The following is a 14034-nucleotide window of genomic DNA, read 5'->3' as shown; positions in this document are numbered from 1 at the left end:
AATAAGCAGTCCTACCCTTCGCCTTAGAATCATTTTTTTTCCTAGGTTTTTCAGGTTTGTTTGGTTTTGTGTGTGTGTTTTGTTGTTGTTGTTGCTGTTAATCCTTGCCCAAGGATATTTTTCCCATTGATTTTTAGGGAAGGTGGAAGAGGGAAAGACAGAGAGAAACATCAATGTGAGAGAAACACATCGATTGGTTGCTCCTGCATGAGCCTCGCCCAAGACCCAGGCCCAGTAAGAGTCTGCAACCAAGCCCTGGCTGGTTTGGCTCACTGGATAGAGCGTCGGCCAGGGGACTGAAGGGTCCCAGGTTCGATTCCGGTCAAGGGCATATACCTTGGTTGCAGGCACATCCCCAGTAGGGGTGTGCAGGAGGCAGCTGATCGATGCTTCTCTCTCATCGATGTTTCTAACTCTCTATCCCTCTCCCTTCCTCTCTGTAAAAAGTCAATAAAATATATTATATATATAAAAAAAAAAAGAGTCTGCAACCAAGGTACATGCCCTTGACTGGAATCCAACCTGGGACCCTTTGGTCTGAAGGCCAATGCTCTATCCACTGAGCCAAACCGGCTAGGGCCAGGTTTGGTTTTTAGTGTTGTTGATTTTTAACCAACAAGGAGGGGCAGAACTTTATTGTCTGAGACTATTTCACAGTTTACCTTTAGCATAACCCTCTCTGTGGTGCTATGAATAAAAAGCTTCATAGTAGCTCAGCACCAAAGACAATTAAATACAAAAGAACCTGACACTAGAGGAAGTTTGAAAGGAAAGGGAGAGACTGAACTTCAACATGGTCTCAAATGGAGCCTTATTGACCAAGCTACTGCTACGAGTCATTGAGCTCTCACGTAATTTCACATTAGAAAGGAAAATCAATAACAAATTTCCTCCTTTGCTTATTTTTCTGCCCTTTCTATATATTGCACTTCCTGAGAGAAAGGCTCCACTAAAACAAGTAGCTGTTCCTTAATGGAAGTGGTGAACGCACTGGCGCCCTCCTCCCTAGAAATGCAGTTAGAACTAAGAGCTTCTGTCTCCGGCCTCAGCATTCACAACCGCCCAAGCTTTCACTCGCGTAATCTGAGCCCTCGCCATGTGGCTTTCAATACTTATAGTAAACTTTTCACAAAGCAAATGGAAATCTCTAAGCTCTTCCCCAGATTCCCCGGAGATCGCTGTTCAAATTAGTAAACTATATTAACACGCACAATACAGTTTTTATATCTATTATTCTATTTCAGGAAAATATTTTCTCTGAGATGTTTTCAAAAGGAGGAGCAGTTAGAGAGAGGAGAGACAGAGATAGAGGTAGAGTGAGACAGACAGAGAGCAAGAGAGGCAGAACAATTCTAGTAGACACTTTAGACAGAAGAATAAAAGATTTTCCAAAGATTCTAGATATTACTTTGGACTTATACTGTAGGTTTTAGTTCCGATTCTTTTGTGTTTCTGGATAAGTGATTTTTTTTTCTGGATTCCGATTTTTTTTTCCCTCTGGATAAGTAATTATTCGAAGTTGTTACTTTTTATATAGGACCTTGTAGTTTTACAAAGTGCTTCTTCTCCAAGGTATTATCTTGTCTGATTTTTGCATAAATACCTGCCACCAAAAGATAGAATGGCTTTTGGGCTTAGGGTATTTTCTCAGGATTTCATATTTATTGTTTTTCTAGGATTTCAAACTTTGTCTCTGGAGTCAAATAGAGGGTTGGGCTCTTTTGTTTGGTTGATTGATGTTTGAGTCATCTTAATGATTAATCAATAATTGACAAGACACATATAATTGATCCAAATTGGCCTCTGGTGTTGCCAAAATAACTAGTGCAGGCACCCCACTAGGGTGTTGGTATTTAATAAAGATGTATTATACGGAAGGCATTATCAGATCCTTTACTCCGTGAGTGCCTACTGTTCTCCTGGAGTGCTTGGGTCTAAAAAGCTCTTTGTAAATGGTTTGAAATAAAAGTAAAAACAAAGATGAGCATTGCTGCTGCTGCGTCTAATAATAGTAATTATTCGAAGTTGTTACTTTTTATATAGGACCCTGTAGTTTTACAAAGTGCTTTCCCAGACATTGGGCTGTGGGGGGGTTTTTTGTTTTGTTTTGTTTTTTATTCTCATTCCAACTGTCAACACTGAAACAGGAATTTTTGGGGGTGAAAAAGACAGGTTTTAGGAAATTTTAGAAATTAAGAGAACCATGGAAGAAGCACAGGGCTGCAGAGCAGCAAAAGGCACATTTCCATAGAATGAGGGAGCTGGGAACAGCAAAAGGTCTATATTTACAAAATAAAGGGAAGGAAGCCCTTCATTCAGAAGGAGAAGAAGAAAGCCCAAAGGGAATAGGAAAACAATAAGGAAGGAGGGGGAGAACCTCACATGTCCCATGTGAGGCTCAACCTTTGAGCCCAGGAGTTACTATAGTAACCAGTCTAAGGGAATAGTGACCAATCAGAGGGGATATCAAGGCACCAAGATCTGCAGCCTTTATAAGCCTAAGGAAAAGGAACTCAGTGGGACCCTTCCCCCTCCCCACGTGGGAGTCCGTACTTGTTCTTTAATAAATTTCCACTTTTGCTATACAACCCTCTGTCTGTGGATTCATTCTTCGACTCCAACGGACAAAGAATTCGGGTTCCAGTCCAAAAATTCCTTTTCCAATACCCTCTAACAAAATGTAAAGTTGTGACTTTGAATTAAAGTCACAACTTTATTTTTTTTTAAACCTGAATTTTAGCTTTCTTTTCCGTTTTATTGAATTTATTGGGGTGACACTGGTTAGCAAAATTATACAGAGAGGTGGGACAACCTTCATGCTACCGATAGTAACAGACCTTTATTTCTCTCGCTGGTCACGTCCCACCTTAGCCTTTAACTCCTCCCTATTTCTTTGGCAGTTTACCTCAGCCACATTGGCATAAGGATTGGTCAAAAAGAAGCCCTCATGGCCGTGGCCGGGTAGCTCACTACATCCAGATCTATCTTTTCAGTTTATTTGGTAGACTTGCCTGTTTCCATTTCCCAAACATTCATGAAGAAAAAGGAATCTTGACCAGGTTCAGCCACCCTTTCACATTAGAAATGCCTACTTCAGAATGCTGCAGCAGGAAGTCAGGGTTTTAAGGAAGGAGCAGCTCCTATGTACATGGCCAGGCCCAGCTGGAAGCATCTCATTCAGTCTTAGCAATGTCGTTTTCAGGTAGGTACTTTACCCCTTTTACAAATGAGTAAACTAAAAGCCAAAGAATTTAAATACCTGACTCCAAAAAAATGCAGCCGATACTGGGAGAGACAACATGCAAATCCAGCTCTGAATTCAAAGCCTGAAGGCACGGGGGGGGGGGGGGGGGGGGGGGGGGGGAGGGGGCGGGGGCGGGGGGGGGGGGTGCATGGAAAGGACAGAGTCCTAGGCTCCTGGATCTACAGGAGCAAATATATTGGTGTCCTTCCCTTGCTCACTTCCCAACATATAGAGGGCTCCTTTATTTTTAAACAAATTATTGATCTGAGAAAGAGAGGGGGAGGGGAGAGAAAACATTTGTTGTTCCACTTGTTTATGCATTCATTGGTTGATTTGTTGTTCCACTTGCTTATCATTCATTGGTTGATTCTTGTATGTGCCCTGATTGGGGATAAAACCCACAACCTTGGTGTAACAGGACAGTGCTCTAACCAACTGAGCTACCCAGCCAGGGCCACAAGGGCTTTTTAACCAATCCTTATGCCAGTGCGGCTGAGGTTGATGGGGAAAATAAGACATTTCTTTTTTTGGGGGGGGGGGGGGGCAGGGGGGGACTAGCCATCTGAATTTGTGCCAGCAACCTAATGTACATTCTTGGTAACCTATAATTAAGTCACTGCCCCTTTCCCAGAAACTGGTCTTGCAAGACCTGTTACCTAAATGCTCACATCTTACAGAGGCCATAAACCATGAGACAGCCCCCGGAGGGGGGTTATCAGCGCTGGTGCCAGGCCAGGCCCTTAGGTATGGTCTCAAGACCCCCAACACCTGGGGCTTTTTGCAAAGCCTGAGAAAGATCTGGAAGTATAATCCATATTTGGGGGACAAAGACACCAAAAGGGGATAAAAGAGGGGCTTCTACCATATTGGTTTGCTCAGAATTTGAGAGGCAACCTCTTCTGTGTCTGCCAGTGTAATAAAGCTGTGTAACTCCATTTCTCTAAGTGTTGCTTGGTTTTTCTCCTGTCTTCTATAACAAGGTAAACTGCCAAGGAAACAGGGCACAGGGGCAGGGGTCAACTCTGGAAATGGCTCACATGGATGCTCCTACCCTTTCTCAGCCCTCTGCTTTCCATTCATTGGCTGTTACCGTCTTATGTTATTCAGAGCCTGTCCATATGCCCAAGCGGGCAAGCACACACGTGTGTGCACTGGCACCCTCACTCAGAACTTTACAGTCAGTTGAGGCACAGGAAGTTACACAGATTCTGAAAATCTCTTGACATACAACTTTGCTCAGAAGAAAAAAGAGGACACTTGTGCCTATGAACTTGCTTTTAAGAAGTAGTTATATTGTACACTGTGTTCATAGCAGTATTATTCACAATAGCTAAACAAAGAAGCAACCCAAGTGCCGATCCGCAAATAAACGGAAAAGCAAAATGTGATCATACACACACACACACACACACACACACACACACACACACACAATGGAATATTATTCAGCCTTAAAAAGGGAGGAAATTCTGCAACATGCTACAACATGGATGAACCTTGAGGACACTGTGCTAAGTGAAATAAGGTGGTAACAAAAAGACAAATACTACATGATTCCACCTATGTGAGGTATTTGGTCAAAATCATAAAGCAGAAAGTAGAATGGGGGCTGCCAGGAGTCTGAGGGGGAGGGGAGGATGAGGGGTTATTGTTTAATGGGTATAGACTTTCAGTTTTACAAGGTGAAAAAAATAATGGGGTTAGATGGTAATGACAGCTGCAAAACTCTAAGAATGTATTTAATAGCACTGAATATACAGGTAAAAACGTGTTATGATGGTAACTTTTATGTTATGTATATCTTACCACAAAAAAAATCAACAAAAGTACTTATTAATTTGAGGCTGTAAAGAGAGTCACACTCTCTCTCCAATAAAGTTTGTGCCTGTTTGCACAAACTTTCCTATTTAATTTTCGAGGGGGCCCCCTCACCAGCACCCCCAGAAAACCATCTGTAGGCCTCTTGGGAACCACAGGTCCCTGCTTTAAAATAACCTCTCAGATTCTGCTTTCTTCGCTGATATCAGTGTTAACAAATCTCTTGAAACTCCCACCAGGGAAGACAGATAGATGCCTGCATTTTGTTGCCTTTCTTTACAAAGATCTTTTCTTCCCCTCTGACTGGGGCTGAGAGATTAACTGTAATATTTTCAAGAACAAATAGTACTTCCAACGCTTTTCTGAAGTTTCAGCTACACCCTTTGACCTAAAGCGCTGACTTGACAAATGCTGAGGAAAAAGAACACAGAGAACCCCAAGCAGGGCTCGGTCGCAGGGCTGGGTGCCGCCGCCGCCCCAGCGGCCCAGGCAGCCTGCATTCCTGCATAACCCTTTTGGGGGCTGACCTGCTGTGAGGGGAGCAGAATTTTTGGAGTTGAAATGGCTGAAGATTTCCACCCTGGGAGCCTGCACTGAAGGGAAGAGGGGCAACGCCCCACAGTACCAACAGTGGCCACTTTGTTTATTGTTTTTGCCACATGAGAAGGAAGGGGAGAAGTGGGCTGATGTAAGAGAATGAGAATGCAGTTGAACATTTGCTTTTAAGCCTATAAAACCCTGCCGACACCATAGGACCGAAAAAAGATATTTTGTCTTAACGGAGTCCAAACTAATCATGCACACAAAGGCCCCTTTCTTCGTCAACCCTTGGTGGCTACAGTCCTCAAGTTATAACTTTTCTGTGTCTTTAACCCTTAAACAGTTAAGCTGCCCGAGAAGCATTGTTGCCGAACCGCGCCCTCCCCCACCCCCCTTTATGTTTAAGTTTAGAAGGCAATAGCACAGTCCGGGACCAAGGGGAGCATTTCATGGGGGAGGGGCTGTGGGACAGATCGTTTCCAGGGAATGTCAAAATGCAGTCCTCCAGTAAATAGGAAAGCCAGAGAATGTGTAACATGAAACCAAGCAAATGGCCCACTGGAACCGTTTAAGGCAGCTCCCTCCAGCTCCCAGCACACATGCGCGCGCGCGCGCACACACACACACACACACACACACACACACACACACGGAGGGACGGAGTGGTTTCAGTTTCGTCCAGGCTAACAGAAATGAGGATACATTTTAATCCCATAAAAGAGCCTTTCCAGCCGAAACCGGTTTGGCTCAGTGGATAGAGCGTCGGCCTGCGGACTGAAAGGTCCCAGGTTCGATTCCGGTCAAGGGCATGTACCTGGGTTGCGGGCACATCCCCAGTGGGAGATGTGCAAGAGGCAGCTGATCGATGTTTCTCTCCCATCGATGTTTCTAACTATCTTTCTCTCTCCCTTCCTCTCTGTAAAAAATCAATAAAATATATTAAAAAAAAAAAAAAAAAAGAGCCTTTCCAAAATAATATTCAAAAAGACTCAGGCAAACAAAGCCACCTGTCTTTCCCAAGGGACTTTCCCTTACGTATCACCTCCAACACGAATCCTTACAGAAACCAGTGATGGGTGGAGAAGGGACAAGTTGTCACCTGAATGTGTCATATCCATGATGGAAGGGACCGGCAATTCAGACTCCACGTCAGTGCGGTATTATGTTGTTCTAATTGTTCTAGGGAAACGAGTACCTTTTTTTTTTTTTTTTTAAATTTCTGCCTTTAGAACATCAAGGCTCAGTGATCTGTGTGTTCAATTTTGTTCAGTTTGGTGAAATCAAAGACACCCAAGAACTTGTGCGAGCCAGCAGACAGGACACTTTAGAACAGGAGCCTGCCTCCGTGCCGATAAGCACACAATGGACGCAGTCAAGGCCAGAGGCCGGCTGAGAAGCGAAAGCTCCAAACTCCCTTTGTGCTATCATCAAGGGGCATCTCCCAGGCACTCTGGGAGGGCAGACTCAGCCCATAAAATCTAGCCTTTCATTTCAGAAACAGGCACTTGGGTCCCAGGGTGGTCGAGTAAAGCCTCTCAGCGCGGCCCTCGGCACTGGCTCTCACACTGACTTTTGGCACCACTCCATTCGACCTGACTCAGAGTTAAAACCTGAAGCTAAAGTACATTTGCAATTCTACCCAGCTCCAGCCGCCGCCAAACACAGGTGGTTCTGTCTGCTCCCGCTTCTGCCCTTTGGCTCTGATGCAAATGTTGACCCATCCCGTTGCACTTCAATGAAGTAAAAGACCACCCTGCCCCCAGTACGGCACCTCCCTACAAGTCCCCCCTGATGAACAGAAATAAAAGTTTCTCCTGTCCCCACAATGATTTGCTGTAATAGAATGACACGTATTTCAAAATTCAAACACCTGTCCCCACAAACTGATGGCTTATACACCTTCACAATACTGAAGCCCTGTGAAAATCACACTGGAGAAATGGGGTTGATTTCATACAAAAGACACTGGAATTTGTAAATCCCAAAGACTGTTCTCCTTGATTTTAGGGTAAACTGGAATCTGCTAAAACAACTCTGTTTTAGACAAAATATTCAAAATCTTAAGAAGGCATATCTTTTGGAGTTGGGGAGTGTACTTACTGCTCGTTCAGCGTGGTCACTTCAGAGCCAAAGCTGGTTAAGGAAAACAGATCCAACTGAATCACCCACTGTAGTCGCCACATTTCACGACAAATGATGCTTATCGACTTACAAAAGTTAAGCCTGTCTTCTAAAAAGGAAGATGGGCACTATTTAGATATTTAAAACAGTTTGCCATGGAGGTCCCGTCACACTGAGGAAGACAGCAGTTGGTGGGATGAGTGTATGACTTCCACTATTGTTTTTTTGTTTTTTTAAAAAACAACTTTTTTTAAAGGCCGGTTGGTCTTTGCGCATATTATAGATTTGATTTGGTAATTCCATCTCTTTCATTGTGGGTGTGCTAAAGTGTCCTGTCTGGACGGAATCACAGCTGACCTAGCCAGTCAAGTCCACTGTGGGAAACAAGGTAGGACAACTGTGCCTGCACATCTAAGCACTCACTTTAAAGTTTGATCATCACTTCCTAAACTAACCATTTAGATAAGTGATGATCAAACTTGAAAGTTTTAAGAAGCAACTGGGATGCTGGTTAAAATGCAGATTCCTGGGGCTGTTCCTACGGATTCTGATTCTATACGTCTGGGGTGGGAAGCAGATCGGTTCATGGACCACAGAGCTGATTAAAACTTCTACTTGGACTCATTGCTCAGGATTTTAAAAAGATTCCCAGGTGATTCTAATGTGTGGCCAAGGTTGAGAACCACTGTATTAGTGGATGTTAAGGAATCAGGTCACCTGTTTCTCGTGGCGAAGGGAGGGGAGGAAGGCTACACCACCTGTACATTTGATGATGCTCCATTTGGACGAAAATCTGTCTTCAATATAGTCACTCAATATGCTGGAATAGGTATCTGGTATAACCCATCCTTTCCTCCCCCCTTGGTTCCCTTCAGCCCTGCCATCCCCTCCTTGGGAAGAGCTTTCACCAGAGGGTGTCTGGAGGTCCGGAACCTCTTTGCTCACATCACTCCCAGCACACACAGGTGGTGAGGAGTGATCTGCATTTGCCGTCCATCTGGCAGCCTGGATGGTGAGAGGCCTAGTCCACCTGCCCCTCAAAAGGCACTCATGATCGAGGCAGTGGTTCTGAACCCTGGCTGGACATCAGGGAAACATGGAGGAGCTTTAACAAATCCTGAAGACTGGGTCTCACCTCTAGACATGCTGATTTAGCTGGTACAGGCTGGGGCTTGAGAGTTCCTAACGCTCCCCCAAGTGTTTCCAACAGAGCTAAGATTGAGAACCACTCAAAGCAGCACTTGGCAGGCGTTTGTTGTAAAGGACGAGGTAGTAAAAATGTTAGGTTTTGCGGGCCATACGGTCTCTGTTCAACTACTGATCTCTGCACTTGTATCTCGAAAGGCAGCCACAGATAATACATAAGCGAATGGGTATGCTCATGTGCTGGTAACACGTATGGATACTGAAATTTTAATTCATATAATGTCCACATTCACAAAATATTCTTCTTTTGATCATTACCCCCCACCCCCAACAATTAAAAAAAAATGTCAAAAGCCATTCCTGGCTCAAAAGGTGGCAAACTTAAACTCAAGTGTAGCAGCCTGGGTTGGCGGGCAGGTTGTGACTTGCTGACCCTCCTTCTGGAGCAGACTAGAAAGTAATGTGAGCGGCTGTGGGGTCAGGTCTGCTATTGGCTTGTGTGCAGCAGAAAAAACTACTAGAATTCCACCTTTAATCTTTACAGACAAAGATTATTTCTATGTCTTTTGGACCTGGTCTTGTTCAGTTCCTTGGTACAAGAAGCTGGATTTTATAAGAAATGAGTTTCCTACTAAAATTCCTTTTACAAACTGCAAATTATTGTCTTTCATCCTTTGTCCCTCCCACCAACACTCAGTGGAGGGAGTGGGGAACTAAAACTCTTTTTTAAAATATCAACTCAGCTTCGTTATGTGTCACTATGTGCATAATCCAGTACAAAGTGCTTGGGGGATACAGAAATAAGCAAAAGTGCAAAATTATAGTAAATGAGAAAAGGAAAAAAAAGTTGAGGGCTGTGCCCTAACTGGTTTTGCTCAGTGGATAGAGCGTCGGCCTGTGGACTGAAAGGTCCCAGGTTCGATTTCAGTCAAAGGCATGTACCTTGGTTGCGGGCACATCCCCAGTGGGAGGTGTGCAGGAGGCAGCTGATCGATGTTTCTCTCTAATTGATGTTTCTAACTCTCTCTCTCTCTCTCCCTTCCTCTCTAAAAAAATCAATAAAATATATTTTTTTAAAAAGTTGAGGGCTGTAATTTCTCTATAACTCCTCTAGGATAACAGAGTGAAGAAAAGCTGGTTAAGTGGGCTCTGCAACCAGACAGTCAGAGTTGAAAATCTGGCTGCTTCTTATGAGCTCTGTGACCTTGAGCAAGTCTGTAAAGCTCTCTGTCTCCGGTCCTTAAGTCTACAAAGTGGGAATAATAATAGAGCTTTAAACAAGGCCTCAGGAAATGCTAGCCATTATCATTGCTCAATCCTTATCATTTCCATCTGCTTTCAGAACTGTGTCTAGCCTACTTTTTACAATGCCTGGGACCTAGCAGAGTCCTCTTGTGTGTTATAACTGAAATGCTATAGACAGTATGCTGTAAAGGTCTGATTATGTCTATCATGCAAATAGTAATGGATAATACACGTTTCTAGAAACATAGAATGCCTCTCTGATCTTCTTTGGATGACCCAGAGCACCTAATAGGCCTTTAGACAACTCTGTGGCATGAAACAAAGTATGATCCTTGTCCCGCTGTGTAACCCACATCCCCCTGCAGAACAGAGATGTTCAATGCCCCAGTTGTTGGAATGGTCAGGACTAAAGGCTCACAGCTGAGTTCCCAGAAATTGTCCTCTCTTTAAAGCAGTTACCCTGACTATAGATATGCTCCCCCCCCCGCCCCCCCCCCAAGGCAGCAGGCAACCTGTGACAAGTCAATACAGGTTTGAAGGCCTGGTCTGTTTGCCCATGACATCTGCTGAGGCCTCTGTTGACATGGCACCACTAGTCAACCTCCCCCCTGCCCAGGGTTGCATTCTCACTCCCTCAGGATCTCGAGAGCCCTCCCGGCAAATCTTCTGCCTTTCACTCTCCATCTCAGAGTCTGTTTCTAGATCCAGCCTAATTCCTGCAAAGGAGCTGCTGCCAGAATTATGCTACTTTACATTGGCATAAACACTTCAGTAGAGGATGTCTTTCTCTTTTTTATAGTTCAACTTAAGCAGGAAGTTTAATGATCAAAACGTTCCTTTTAAGAGTCTGTGCTGTCACAGTTGACTGTGAAAAAATCATTTTCAGAGAAATTCTCATAAGTAGTTGGATGATCTGGATCAAAAGATCCACCTTCGTCCTGTTCAAGCATGTGTGAACATACACATTTTCCAAGAGTCGGTGCAGCTCTCACAAGCTACAACTCATGTCTAAGTAGAGGGGTCAGAGCTGAGCACTTACTCCACTAGGCACTTCTCAGGTTTCCTAAGGAGAATACCAATGAGAACGGAAAGATCTGCATGCAGGTGAAGAGATGCACCAACTGTCCTACATTTCCTTTGACCAAAAGCTCCCTTTTTGTCTAAGAAAGGACTCTCCCAGGCTGAATTAGCCTGTAAGGAGTTTTGAGCGCCTCCCCTCTAACTCCACTCTTCCCCAGAAGAAATGTAATATTGACTTCTCTGGCTCTACATACATATATACATATATACATACAGTATATACATATATACATGTATACATATATACATGTATACATACATATACATATAGCAGAATTAAAACTCACTGCTCTGGCTTTCCCTAGGCTTTGCCCTCAACTTTTCAAAACCAAAACAATAAAAACCTCATGCGTTGGGGGATTTTCTGGGGAACCACTTTTTAAAACTAAGGTTTCCCATATGCTTTGTGGTCCAACAGGAGACCTCATTTTGAAACCACTAGGTAGGCCTCCCTTACATCTGTGGTTCCCAAAGTGTGGCCCATGGACCAGCAGCATCAGCAGCATCTGGGAACTTGTTAGACACACACATGCTGTGTTTTAAGAAGCCCTCCAGGTGACTGATTCTCTTGCATGCTAATATTTGAGAACCATTGTCTGACACAATCTCTATTGTTCCTCAGGAGAGCTGAGCAAAGGACAGTGAAACTATCCTCACCTACAGATTTATGAGCATCTGAATGAAGATCTCTCAGAGGGAACTCACAAACCAGGAATCTGGCATCTTGAATCCAGATGGATTAAACATTTCCTTAATATTCTCTCATTCTAATTGAGACATGGTGCACAAGAGCCAAGCAGATATGATTTCTGGTTCCATCACTTGCTAGGTGACAACCACGGTGAGTTCTGTAATTTCTGTAAGTAAAGTATTCGCATGGGCACAATAGGGTAAATAGTAGTATCTATTTTATAAATGTTAACTTTTGTGATGAGGACAATGCTGATAACAGTAGCTATTAATTAATAATAAACTTCTCTATAGACTGTGTGTTAGTAGTTGAAAATCATGGTTGACTCCCTGAAACTAGAAAGAGTTGAAGTTTAGCCAATTCTTTGAGAAATTCTACTTTTTATCTGAACCAACTCATTGGACCCCAACACTCTCTGAACCAAAATGAGTATTTTCAGTGAATGTATTTTTATTCCTTTGTTCAGTAATATATACAAACTAGAAGCCCATTGCACGAAGATTCACACAATAGGCCTTCCTTCCCCTGGCTGCCAGCACTGATTTTTCTCCGGCACCCAGGACCCAGGCCTTTGGTCCGGCTGCAGCAGAGAAGCCAAGTCTCTTCAGTCTTCACTCTGGCCAGAGCCTTCAGTCTTCGCTCCGTGCCTGCATATGCAAATTAACCACCATCTTTGTATGGTTAATTTGCATAGTCGCTCTGATTGGCTGGTGGGCGTAGCGGAATGACACCAATTTGCATGTTTCTCTTTTATTAGTGTAGATCAGTGGTTCTCAACCTGTGGGTCACAACTCCTTTGGCGGTCAAACGACCCTTTCACAAGGGGTCACCTAAGACCATCCTGCATATCAGATATTCACATTACGATTCATAACAGTAGCAACATTACAGTTATGAAGTAGCAACGAAAATAATTTTATGGTTGGGTCACAACATGAGGAACTGTATTTAAATGGCCAGAAGGTTAAGAACCACTGGTGTAGATGGTGTCCATGTGCCAGCGTTCTATCATGGAAGCAGAGACCTGATCCACTTGTCTAGAGCGCCTCATTCTAGAATTTGGACTCATTCAAGATACCAGAGTCCATGTGTATAGACCAGGGGTGGGCAAACTTTTTGACTCGAGGGCCACAATGGGTTCTTAAACTGGACCGGAGGGCCGGAACAAAAGCATGGATGGAGTGTTTGTGTGAACTAATATAAATTCAAAGTAAACATCATTACATAAAAGGGTACGGTCTTTTTTTTTTTTTTTTAGTTTTATTCATTTCAAATGGGCCGGATCCAGCCCACGGGCTGTAGTTTGCCCACGGCTGGTATAGACTGTCTGCATATTTTCTCTGACTGCCAGCAGTGACCATGGAGCCTTCAAGACCTCCAGAATCATCTCAAAATCTCTTAGAAGCCCTGACTCCTTTCTGTTAATAAATATTTATTAATTCAACCATGCCCCAAGGACTGTAGCTCTGAAAACTGCCAGACCCATGGACTAGGCCCATGGATCAGAGAGAACTTTCAAGCCCAAAGATGATGGATGATGGAGCCCTTATGATTGCTCCATTGAAGCATCACTCCTTATAATTGACCCAATTCCTTCTAGGCCAGACCCACTCTGGGGTACCCTCTGAGTTTTCTCAAGAGGCTCTCATACAACTACAGTAAGAATGTTTCCAAGAACAATGGTTCCAAAGGCCTATTCTACTTGCCTTGTTAAATGATTCAGACCGCGGATGACCATTGTGTCCATCAAAACAAAAATTAGAAACCCTCTCTCTTGCTCCTGTTGAACATCTGCAGAGTATAATTGAGAATGCTTGGGATGCCACAAACATTTAGTACTAACTCCTAAAGGAAACAAAAAAGGACCACAAAAGGGAGATACTTGAATGCATTCTCATCTAGCTCTACAAGTTGTAAAGAAAGCTTGGGGTGGGGTGGGGGGATTACCAGAAAAAGCTATTTCACTCTAAAATCAGAGCTAAAAATACTGTGGTCTCCCCATAGGCTTCAACATTCATGCATTTTTAAACACTGAATTAATTTGTTTCTCCTCAAACACTTGAGGCCAGTTCACTGCCATGCATATTGGACATGGACAGATAGCTAACTGTTCTCGCTTGGGTCAGTGAATGTATGTAAATTGTCTAGT

General features: G+C 43.6%; 1 protein-coding gene across 1 annotated transcript in view; it reads right to left on the bottom strand.

The window, feature by feature from the left end:
* The window catches only part of SHC4 (SHC adaptor protein 4), a 115274-nt gene that overhangs the window by 59583 nt on the left and 41657 nt on the right, over positions 1-14034 (bottom strand). The window lies entirely within an intron of this gene.

The sequence above is a fragment of the Myotis yumanensis genome, unplaced genomic scaffold (assembly GCF_028538775.1).
Source record: "Myotis yumanensis isolate MYYU_CA2020_CCGP unplaced genomic scaffold, mMyoYum1.0.hap1 SCAF_1, whole genome shotgun sequence".
In the NCBI taxonomy this organism is placed as follows: Eukaryota; Metazoa; Chordata; class Mammalia; order Chiroptera; family Vespertilionidae; genus Myotis; species Myotis yumanensis.
The sequence above is the reverse complement of the archived record's forward strand: the minus strand, read 5'-3'. Positions and strand labels throughout refer to the sequence as shown.